Genomic DNA, 11,607 nt, shown 5'->3' on the forward strand with positions numbered 1-11,607 from the left:
ACATAGCATGAACAGGCGAGACGACACCTCCCGCCTGCCAGCCCTTTGGAAACCCGCCCTCATCAACAAACGAATCCCAAACATGAAGAATGAGACCAGGCCCACACTCACAATAGCCACACAGAACACTACCAAAAAACATCCACAAAGAAAACAACCAAAAACACAAACTGATGAGGAGGCACGACCCAGAACCAGAAGCCAGACTGCTAAAGCACAATCAGCCTCTTCAAAACCCCTCCTACCCTCACAGGAAACACAACCCCCCAAACAATCAGAACAGAACATCCCTCCACCAAATAAGGACACACTTCCACCTAATCAAGACACACCCAAGCTCCCATTCAATCAGTTTTAATCCTCTACTGGCAGTTAAAACTTAATCCCCTACTGGCAGTTACAATTTAATCCCCTACCAGCAGTTATAAGGAACAAAACAGCCAAGATCCCACACTACTCCTGGAAACACCAAACCTGAAGTAGTCAGCAGCAGCCTGAAGATGACGAATGTGACTTCGTCGAAACGTCGCCAAGACATCTCCAATTCTACGCGGGAGAAAACCCGAACAACTAGAGATGATATATATAAAACCCACAAAGGTTTGCCATTGTGATTGGGCCTTTGTATCAATGGCAGTTTCAACTCCACTTTAAACAAATGTTTCATACCTAAAAAGCAGAGGTGGGTTCCTACCAGTTCGCACCTATTCGGTAGAACCGGTTCGTCAAATCTACCAAACCAGTTAGAAGAGGTTCCACCAGTGGACCCGGAAAGCAGGCCACACCTACAGAAGAGGTTCCAAAAAAATTTGAAACCCACCACTGGTGGGTGTGTAATGTCCCATGGTTATCTACGCATTAATAATGATCTAGTAATATTTCCTTATACATTTTAGGGACCTTTACTTACATAATTGGTGTTTCCTTTCATACTTTTGGATTTCTAATTTCTGTTTCCGTTAGTTGGCAATTGCTAAAACCAATCCCATGTGAAAAAGTATTCAAAGCCTTCTTGATTTTAATTGTCAATTTATTTATTCCTGCACATAGTAATATTTATTCATTTACATATCTCTGTTTTTCCACTGTTGTGCAAACACCATCCCAGCAGCTGCTAACATGTGTAAAATTAAATATATATTATACTCCCTTTCAAATAGCCAACAAAATATTTCTGGTTTTAATTCCATATCTTGCTTTACCATTGCTCCTAACTACTAACTTCTGAATAGCTACTTGGACCGACCTAAGTACTAATTCATAATTTCATATCTGGTCACATGGGCGGCAATCCACTCCCTCTGGTCACATGGGTGGCAAGCCACTCCCACAAAGGAGGCCACACCTACAGAGTAGGTTCCAACAATTTTTGAAACCCACCACTGCTACAAAGATTATAACACCACACTCCAAATGTCATTGTTTGGCTTTCCTAATGCTTTACTTGGCTACATGCATTTTAAAAACTTTATTTTGGACCAAGGTCTTACAAATGACAAATGTATTTTAGGAATGGTTAAATAATTTCTTTGAAACAGATGTGCAATTCCATGAAATTTCTCTAGCTGATTGACAAAGAGAGCAGAATTCAGGAACTGGATCTGACTAAGTGAGGCCATGTGGAAGGAAACGTCTGCCATGGATTGTCACGGATTCTATAAGAAGGTTCAACATTTAGTCTTTGATGTAAAAAAGTTTGATGAATTTTTAGACCAGAAACAGAGTGGATCCAGGCTACATCCTAGAGAAACTGAGGAACTTCTAGAAAGGTGACCACTAGGACAAGATCTACCCTATTGGATCATTTTGCACCCAGATGGTCATCTTACTCTGGGCTGACAGCATGAAACTCTGACAGTCAGAGTTCCAAGTAATAATCCCATATCAAGCAAAACTCCAAGGGAGGTGAAGTCCTCAAGGAATTGCTTTATTAGAAATATCATATCAGCAAAGATCTCATGAAAACCAACTTCAGCCAACTTCAGGATTGACAGTCACCTCCTGAAATTCAGGAAACCATTGAAGAGTTTTCAGGACCTTATATGAAGATATTGCCTCTATGAACCTTATGGATGATCAGTTTGATTTATTTCTATTTCCCCCTCATCCCTCATTAACCAAACATTTGACTCTGTACTACACCCTACAACATCTTGAATCTCCAAAGTCCTACGGAAGGGTCCTCTTTGTAGACTTTAGCTCAGCATTCCATATCACCATACAGGACATTCTTCTAACTAAATTAAACCAGCTAGCGGTACCTGAACACACTTGTAAGTGGGTCACAAGCTTCCTAACAGACAGGAAGCAGCAGGTGAAACTAGGCAAAATCACATCAGATAGCTGTATAATTAGCACAAGAGCCCACCAGGGCTGAATGCTCTCTCCACTTCTCTTCTCTCTATATACCAATGACTACATCTCAAATGATCCATCTGTTAAACTACTGAAGTTTGCAGATGATACAACAGTGTTTGGTCTCATTTAAGACAATGATGAAACTGCATACAGACTGGAGGTTGAACAACTAGCCCCTTGGTATGACCAGAACAATCTGGAACTGAACACACTCAAAACCATAGAAATGGTAGACTTTAAGAGAAACCCTCCCATACTACCACAATACTGGACAACATAGTATCAACAGTAGAGACCTTCAAATTTCTAGGTTCTACTATATCTCAAGACTTAAAATGGATACCTAACATCAAAAATCTGACCAGTTCTGGAGAACCTTTAGCAGAAATTTTGAGAAGTTCGGAGAACTGGTAAATGCCACCTCTGACTGGCCCCACCCCCATCTATTCTCTGCCTCCTGAGTCCCAGCTGATTGGGAGGAAAAGGGGATTTTGCAGTAACCTTCCCCTGGAGTAGGGAGGAAATGAGGATTTAACAGTATCCTTCCCTTCCCATGCCCGACAAGCCATGCCCACAGAACCGGTAGCAAAAATATTTGAATCCCAAAATTCATAATTTTTATTTCTCTATCTTAACAATTCTCCCTTGTTTCATTAATCTTTTTCTGTTATCTAAGAACTTGATGGAGCCATACATGTTTGTCTGCTGTATTTGTCTTATGAAGTAGGTCATCTGAATCCTCAGCTAGAGAGAAATGGATGCCATTATTCATAGTATCTCTCTGGACCAGCTGTAGTAATAAGAATGGGTGCATGGTGTTACAGGGTTCTCCCCTTTCTCTGAAGTTGGTATCAGCCAGTGTTGGTGCAATAGGACATATTGAGCTCAAGCCCTTATTTTCAAGGTGCCTCAATGAGGCCTTCTCAGTTCAAGGTCAGGTATCATCCATATGATGGAGAATTCCACAAGCAACGAAGGACCAGGCAGTATAGATAAGGTTTTGTGGTGGTTCCTGACAGCTGTTGGATGTGGAGGAAATGTCTCAGTTTTAATGCAACCCAAATCAAGCAACTGTGGGTGATTGGTTCTCCCCATACTGCAGAGGTGGGTTCCTGCCGGTTCAACACAGATCGGGCGAACCAGTAGTAGCTCCGCCCACCCACCCAGATGCTTCTGCACATGTGCAGAAGTGTTGCGCATGCATGTGAGTCCAACACGCAGGAGCAAACCAGTAGGAAAAAAATTTAAAAAAAGTTAGAAAGTGGTGACTGCCGTACTGGGTCCTGCATGGCATTGCACTACCATGTTTGAGATTGTTGTGCCATCTGGGGGTCTTCCTGGCCACCCATCTCCTGCTCAAATAACATTTGTGACAGGAAGGTCTTTGTAAAGATTCAATTTGTTAAGCGGGATGATCTTGAATCTGAACACCCACAAGAGGGACAGAGAAGTGACCAGAGTAGAGGCAGGAAGTCTCAGTTATTGGGATTGGATTCAGCAGTCGAGCTGGACCAGCATGGATTCCTCTTTGAGAGATGGTGTGGTATCCTTACCTCTTAAGCAGTAGCAATGCTACCAGTGGTGGGTTTCAATTTTTTTTAGAACCTCTTCTGTAGGTGTGGCCTGCTTTGTGGGAGTGGCTTGCCAGCCATGTGACTGGGTGGGTGTGGCCAACTTGTAAAATGTGGTGAAACTCACTTAACAATGCTCTTGCTAGGCAACTAAAATGTTGGCTCAGAAACTCTGGCATTTGAAGCACGCATGTCTTAAAGCTGTCAAGTTACAAGACCCTCGCACCCCTAACCCTTTAGAAAAAAACCCCAGGGGTGTTCAAACTTGACAGCTTGAAGAGTTTTGGACTTCAACTCCCAGAATTCCTCCTCTCACTCTTCATCTTGATGATGTGCAGACGGGCGGGGGGGGAGCTGGAACCGGTTCTAAACAGCACTGTAGATTTGTGGAACCTCTTCTATAGAAGAGGTTAGAACTGGCAGGAACCCACCCCTGAATGCTACGTATCACTTCATAGTGCTTTACAGGCCTCTCTGAGTGGTTTACAGAGTCAGCATATTACCCCAAAAATCTGGGCCCTCATTTTACAGACCTCATCAGAATGGAAGGCTGAGTCAAATTTGAGCCGATCAAGATCGAACTCCTGACAGTGAGCAGTGATTTAGCCTGCAATACTGCATTCTAACCATGGCTCAGTCTGGGGTTGCTCCCTCCTCAAGAAATGATGGATGGACCCCACCATAATGGGCAATTTTTAATCCACTACCAATGTCTCTCTTTTAGAAAATACTAGCTGATAACCCTGCGTTACCTGGATATTTATTTATGTATTAGACAGGAAAAGGAATGAATTATATCTATAGTGTCAAGTCAAAGTAATGCTGGCGCGCGCACACACACACACACACACACACACACGAACTTGAATCCAAAATGGACACTATCACTGTCAAAAGTACTGTGATTTAACACTCTTTTTCATTCTTTTTCATTCATGGCCCAGGCATTTCAGAGTTATGCTGCAACACACACACACACACACACACACACAGACACACACACACACACACACAGACAGACACACACACAAACACACAAACAGGGGTTTAGGGGTATTTTACACCACCCCCAAGTATTTCTTTCCAGAGAGTAAATTATCTGTGTACCAAGTTTGGTTGAAATTGCTTGAGCCATTCCAGAGTTATGATGACCTATGATGAAAACAATGGCAAGCTAGATCTCTTGCCAAGAAAACTGTAGCTTGCCAGAAGACACAAACTGGAAGCAAGTCTGATTTTTTAAAAAGAAATAAGAGAGATGGCAAAAAAATGCATCTCAAATAAGATTATTTATAATTTTGGATAACGTATTATATTGCCAAACTCAAAAGGCTTTTGATACTTAATTGTCATCATCATCATCATCATCTCTCTCTCCTCCCTCTCCCTTTGGAGGGACTGTCATCCTTTGTGGAAAACACAACAAGGAACTCCTCGGCTCCTTGCTTCCCCCCAAATATCTCTTTTTTGTCGTTGTTGACCACTGGTGGTCACCACATATGGTCCTTGGCAATACGCTCTTGCCTGCCACCCCTTCGAAACGCACAAGGATGGGACAAAATGGTGTGGATCCTTTTATTAAAAACCCCTGTATTACAAAGGCAATTTAATTAAAAGTTTGTGATGACATCAGTGCCTCACCAGCCATAAACCTCACCACACGTCACACACACACACACATAGGTATGTATGTATGTATGTATGTGTATGTATATATGTATATGTGTGTGTGTGTATGTATGTATGTATGTATGTATGTATGTATGTATGTATGTCGGTCGGTCGGTAGGTAGGTAGGGTTTTAAAATACATTAATTAAGTTAAAGGAGTAAAAAAAACACTCATTAGAATTATAGGATTAAAAAACTATAGTTTTTTAATGAAGATGTTAGTAGGGCACTTAGTAAAACTTCAGAGATCTATGGAATGAAATATGTTTAAAAAGTCACTGTGGAATCCAACCGATTTTAAAAACTCTTTGACAAAAATAAATGCAGAACCTTTAATGCTGGAAATTATTGTACACATATTTAATCTCAATCTTCATTTCCATGTTTATCAATAAAGCTTATTTGGGAAAAATTGACAAAATGTATCAAAGTCAAAATAAAAATTCCCCAAATCCCACATGAATCACAGATTTTTGTGCTTCATTATATTTTCTCTGCAATTCAGGTGGGGTCTAAGTAAGATAATGAAGCATTTGGGGAAAAAGATGCAAGCTAAGAGACCAGCCCCAGAGGCCAAGATGGAGAAGATCTCCACAGCCACCATGGACTTTCCTTTGGTGCTTAAGTAGGTGGGGAGGAAGCTGATCCAAACACTGCAAAAGACCAGCATACTAAAAGTAATGAACTTGGCTTCATTAAAGCTGTCAGGCAATTTCCTAGCCAGAAAAGCTACTGTGAAACTGACAAAGGCCAAAAAACCTAGATAGGCCAGGACAATGTAAAACATAAAAGGTGAGCCCTGCTTACATTCCAAAATAGCCTCTCCAAACACAGAATGAAAGTCCAAGTTAGGAAAAGGGGGAGAGTTTATCAACCAGGTGGCACAAAAAACTGCCTGGACCAGAGGACAGGCTATGACAATGGAGTTAGTCAGTGGTTTTCCTAAGAGTTTTCCTGTCTTGTTCCCAGGTTAGTGGCCATAAATGCCAGAACCACATGACAGTTTTTGCCAACACAGAAGAAACAGCAAGGGAAAAGAGAATGGCAAAGGAAGTTTGTTGGAAGAGGCAGGTGAGCTTCCTGGGTTGACCAATGAAGAGGAAGGAGCAGAGGAAGCAGAGCAGGAGGGAAACCAGGAGGATGTAGCTGAGATCTCGGTTGTTGGCCTTGACAATCGGTGTTTCATGATGTCTAAGGAAAATCACCAGAACTGCCAATGTGATCATAGAGAGAAAAAGAGCGAGACATAATAAAGTGTATCCAAGGGTCTCTTGATAGGCAAGGAAGTGGATCCTCTTGGCAATGCAGTGGTCCTTGTGTTCATTGGGGTATCTGTCTTCTGCTCAGAGATAACAATGGGCTGCATCTGAAATCAAGAGCCTTTGTTTAAGGGTTTCAGGGGCATCTCCTATGAGCATTATCCCTCCCTTCAGGGTGACATGACCGCCTCATTTCTGCTGTGACCAACCCACAGACTTAGTGTTGGAATGAACTATGTATATTATATAGAGGATCAAAAAAAGAAAATCGTCCATGAAACTGGTGGTATGTTAGTCAGAGACAAGAATCTGTTCAGCGCAAGCTGTTTGACCAGTTTAAAGGGTCTCTCCAATCACTGGGCACATCAATGCCTACTGTACATTTTACAGTGAGAGAATCTATGAAATGTGGAGTCCCCCCCCCCAATTTATACAGGAATCCCCATAATTTTGATGGCTTTGTAAGCCAGGAATCTTGCTATTTTGTTTATGTGTACAATAACAGAGTTGGAAGGGATCTTGGAGGTCTTCTAATCCAACCCCCTGTTTAGGCAGGAAATCCTACATCACTTGAGACAATCTATTCTTAAAAACTTCCAGTGTTGGAGCATTCACAACTTCTGGAGACAACTTCTGTTCCACTGATTAATTGTTCTAACTGTCAGGGAATTTCTCCTTAGTTCTAGGTTGCTTCCCTCCTTGATTAGTTTCCACCCATTGCTTGATGTCCTATCCTCAGGTGCTTTGGAGAATAGCTTGACTCCCTCTTCTTTGTGGCAGCCCCTGAGATATTGAAAGACTGCTATCATGTCTCCCCTAGTCCTTCTTTCATTAAACTAGACACCCTCAGTTCCTGCAACTGTTCTCATATATTTTAGCTCCAGTCCCCTAATCATCTGTTGCTCTTCTCTGCACTCTTTCTAGAGTGTCACCATCTTTTTACATCGTGGCAACCAAATTGGATGCAGTATTCCAAGTGTGGCCTTACCAAGGCATTATAAAGTGGTATTAACACTTCATGTGATCTTGATTCTATCCCTCTGTTTATGCAACCTAGAACAGTGTTGGCTTTTTTGGCAGCTGCTGCACACGGCTGGCTCATATTTTGTTCCACTAGGACTACAAGATCCCTCTTACAGTTACTACTATTGAATCAGGTACCAGATATACTCTACCTGTGCATTTGGTTTTTCTTTGTACCTTGTCCATTGTTCTGGGCTGAAAGAATGATAAAACGAGAGAGAAAAGGACATGTAACTATATGTTGAGTATTGTGAGGTCGCTTTTCCCCTTCAAAAGTGGTTCACCAGGAAATTGATTATAGGGGGGAGAAAGGAATAAAGTTGCAAAGACAAAAAAACATTGAGAGCCTTCTTGGTCAGTGTCTCTTTTTGTATTTCAAATCTGCCCATTCAGATTTTTCCTCTCCAGGGGAAGGTTAATAGACAGGAATAGATCAATCAATCTCTCATTTTTCTATAGGTCTATAAATTTCCTGGGAGATTAGTAGTGCTGAAAAAAGAAGCATTGCCTAAATAATAAAAATAAAAGCTTGAACCTCATAGTCCCATCCATTATAAAAAGATTGGTACCTATTCTTCCAATGGCATGTGAAAGTAGGAGAAGAAAGGCTAGTAGGGTACCCATAAGTTTTTTACTGATTGCATAACTTGAACAGTAATAACAGTGTTCCAATACTTGAACGGCTGCCGCAGAGAGGAGGGGGTCAAGCTATTTTCCAAAGCACCTGAAGATCAGATGAGGAATAATGGTTGGAAACAGAACAGGGAGAGATTCAACTGGAAGTAAGAGAAATTTTCTAATAGTAAGACCCATCAACCCATGGAGCAGAAGGTACCTTTGGAAGCTGTGGGAGCTTCATCAGTGGAGGCTTCCAAGAAGAGACTGGACTGCCATTTGTCTGAAATGGTGTAAGGTCTCCTGCTTGGGCAGTGGATTGTACTAGATGACCTACAAGGTCCTTTCCAACTCTGTTAATCTGTATCTGTACTGAAATTATCCGGCAATAAATTGGTTAGGAACAGGATAATTGGCCTGTGGGAGAAGCTGAGTTCAGTTCCATAAACTAAGATGTTCTGCTGGGAATATGAATATTTTGAAGGATGTCAATCCTATCAAAAATTAATTAATATAAAAACATATTAATATCTGCTGAATGGTTTCCTTGAACATGGAAGACCTAAATTTGAAGTGTGATCTTACCTGTCTGATCAGAAATGGCTCCTTCTGGACAAGGGTCACATTGGTAGCAGCAAACTTGCTCGCCCTCTGGAACACTTCTCCTCTCTCCCGCTTGGCACCTCTTCATGCCACACCTGGCAAAGGGCATCTTCTGAAAGAGAAAAGAAGAAATGCTTGAGGTGACCTAAGCAATGGACATGCTTCATTATTGATTTCCACACTTCTTTTTCCATGTTCAGGTCGCCTTCAAAATAAATGGTTCACCCATGATCTAAAATAAACCAGGAATATCTCCTGAGGGATTCAGGCCAGTAACATTCATGACCCATCAATGGATACTGGAGAATGAAACTGGGAGCTCAGTCTTGAGATAAAGGGGAAAAACATTGACCTTTACTTAAGGAGCCAACTGAATAGAAGTGGTCCTACTCTGACCCGGCTCTCAAACACGACAAACCCTCTGTAGTCAAATAAATGTTCCCTTTATTAGCAGCCCCAGCAAAAAGTTTCTCTCTCACACACAGCAGGCTAACAAATCTGTCCGGCAGGGAGACGAATAGTTGTCTGCCACACCTATTTATCTCTCTCCCCTGCCTTTTATCCCCAGAACTAGGATGGGGCTTTGCTAGCAGTGAGGGCTCTTCTGTCCTAAGGACTGGCCCATAGATTTCCATTGCTCTCCTCTCCTCTGCCTGCTATGCATCCATGCATAAGGCGCTGGTCCCGGTGGCCCACCTCTTCCTCATCAGTCACCTCCAGATCTAGGGGCTCTTGACTCTCCCCTGAGGGCTGATGAATGGCTCAGGCTCCTCTTCTGTCTCTCTCACTCCCCTCTATATCTCTCTGTCTCTATATCTCTCTCTCCCCCCTCTCTCTCTGACAGCTCCATTCCCTCTTCCTCCTTGGAGCTCTCAGGTTGCCTTATGCTGACAGTGACTCCATGCTGCCTCCCCATCTGATTTGGCTGCTGGAGGGGGAGTCAGTGGCCAACTGGACCATGGAAATTGTATCTGTCTCCTCCAATTGTATCCTGGGTTTCAAGCAGAAGTTCTTTCCATTCACGAACCTTTGTTGACCTGTCATATATCTGACCTCAATTGTGTTACACGCAAAGAAAGTTTTCCACAAATACCAGAAAGATATTCTGCATTCCCAGGAAAGAATGAATCTTTCCCTAAATTTACAGCATTTCCTTCCATCTCACCTTTGTCACCCAGATGATTGCATCAGAGTTAATGATGAAATCTTGGCCTGGGAGAGCCTCAGCATCTACTTGCCCAACTTCACAGCGACGAAAGATTGATTGGGGAGGAAAACCCAGTTGAGAATATCATAGCGAGCAGATCCAAGACCATTTTCTGAGAAGGAGAGTTCATCTCCAGCACTGTTGTTGAACTGGACCTTCCTCAAATAGGGAAGCAGCTGACAGAAAAGAGACATTCAGAAATTAAAGTAATCAACCAGAAAGTCACAAATGAGACATCATGGATCCTATCTTTCTGTGGCAGTCAGCATCTTAGGTGTATGTCTGAAAAGCTAGCCACATTCCTTTGGTGGAGATCTGCGCAATCAGGAGTAAACCAAATTTTTGACTCCTTCTCCAGCATTACAAAAAATGTTCTTTGGACATTTGTTAATGGCTTCTTCTATTTCAACTGTACTGGAATGATACCTACATATCAAGATGTTAATTCTGTATTGCAAATTTTGTTCTATGATTTTGCTCCTGTGTTATGCAGGTGTGGGTGATGTATATAATATAATGTAATGTAATGTAATGTAATATGTATATGTATATGTATATGTATATGTATATGTATATGTATATGTATATGTATATGTATATGTATATGTATATGTATATGTATATGTATATGTATATGTATATGTATATGTATATGTATTTGAATCCCCAGCCCTGCGTAATGGAGTGAGCTCCCGTTACTTGTCCCAGCTTCTGCCAACCTAGCAGTTTGAAAGCATGTAAAAATGCAAGTAGAAAAACAGGAACCACCTTTGGTGGGAAGATAAGAGTGTTCTGTGCGCCTTCGGCGTTGAGTCATGCCAGCCGCATGAACATGGAAATGGCTTCGTAAAGCACTGGCTCTTCAGCTTTGAAACGGAGATGAGCACTGTCCCCTAGAGTTGGGAACAACTAGCACATATATGAGAGGGAAAGTATGTATGTATGTATGTATGTATGTATGTATGTATGTATGTATGTATGTAAAGATTTCCTCTCAATATATGCTAGAGTTCGTTCCCGACTCTAGGGTGGTGGTGCTCATCTCCATTTCAAAGCTGAAGAGCCAGCGCTGTTACATATTACATATAGATATATATTATATCTAGATAGATAGATGGATGGACGGATGGACAGATGGACGGATGGACAGACTGACTGGACTGAATAGGACCATTAGGACAATCCTAATCTGTATTTTGAGATTGACAAAAACTGTTTTCACACGTACAACAAATCATGTGGAATCATAAAGGATTCTAAGTCACATAAAACAACCAAGGTTAAGAGAGATTGAGTTGAGG

The sequence above is a fragment of the Thamnophis elegans genome, chromosome 1, assembly GCF_009769535.1.
Source record: "Thamnophis elegans isolate rThaEle1 chromosome 1, rThaEle1.pri, whole genome shotgun sequence".
NCBI classification, from domain to species: Eukaryota; Metazoa; Chordata; class Lepidosauria; order Squamata; family Colubridae; genus Thamnophis; species Thamnophis elegans.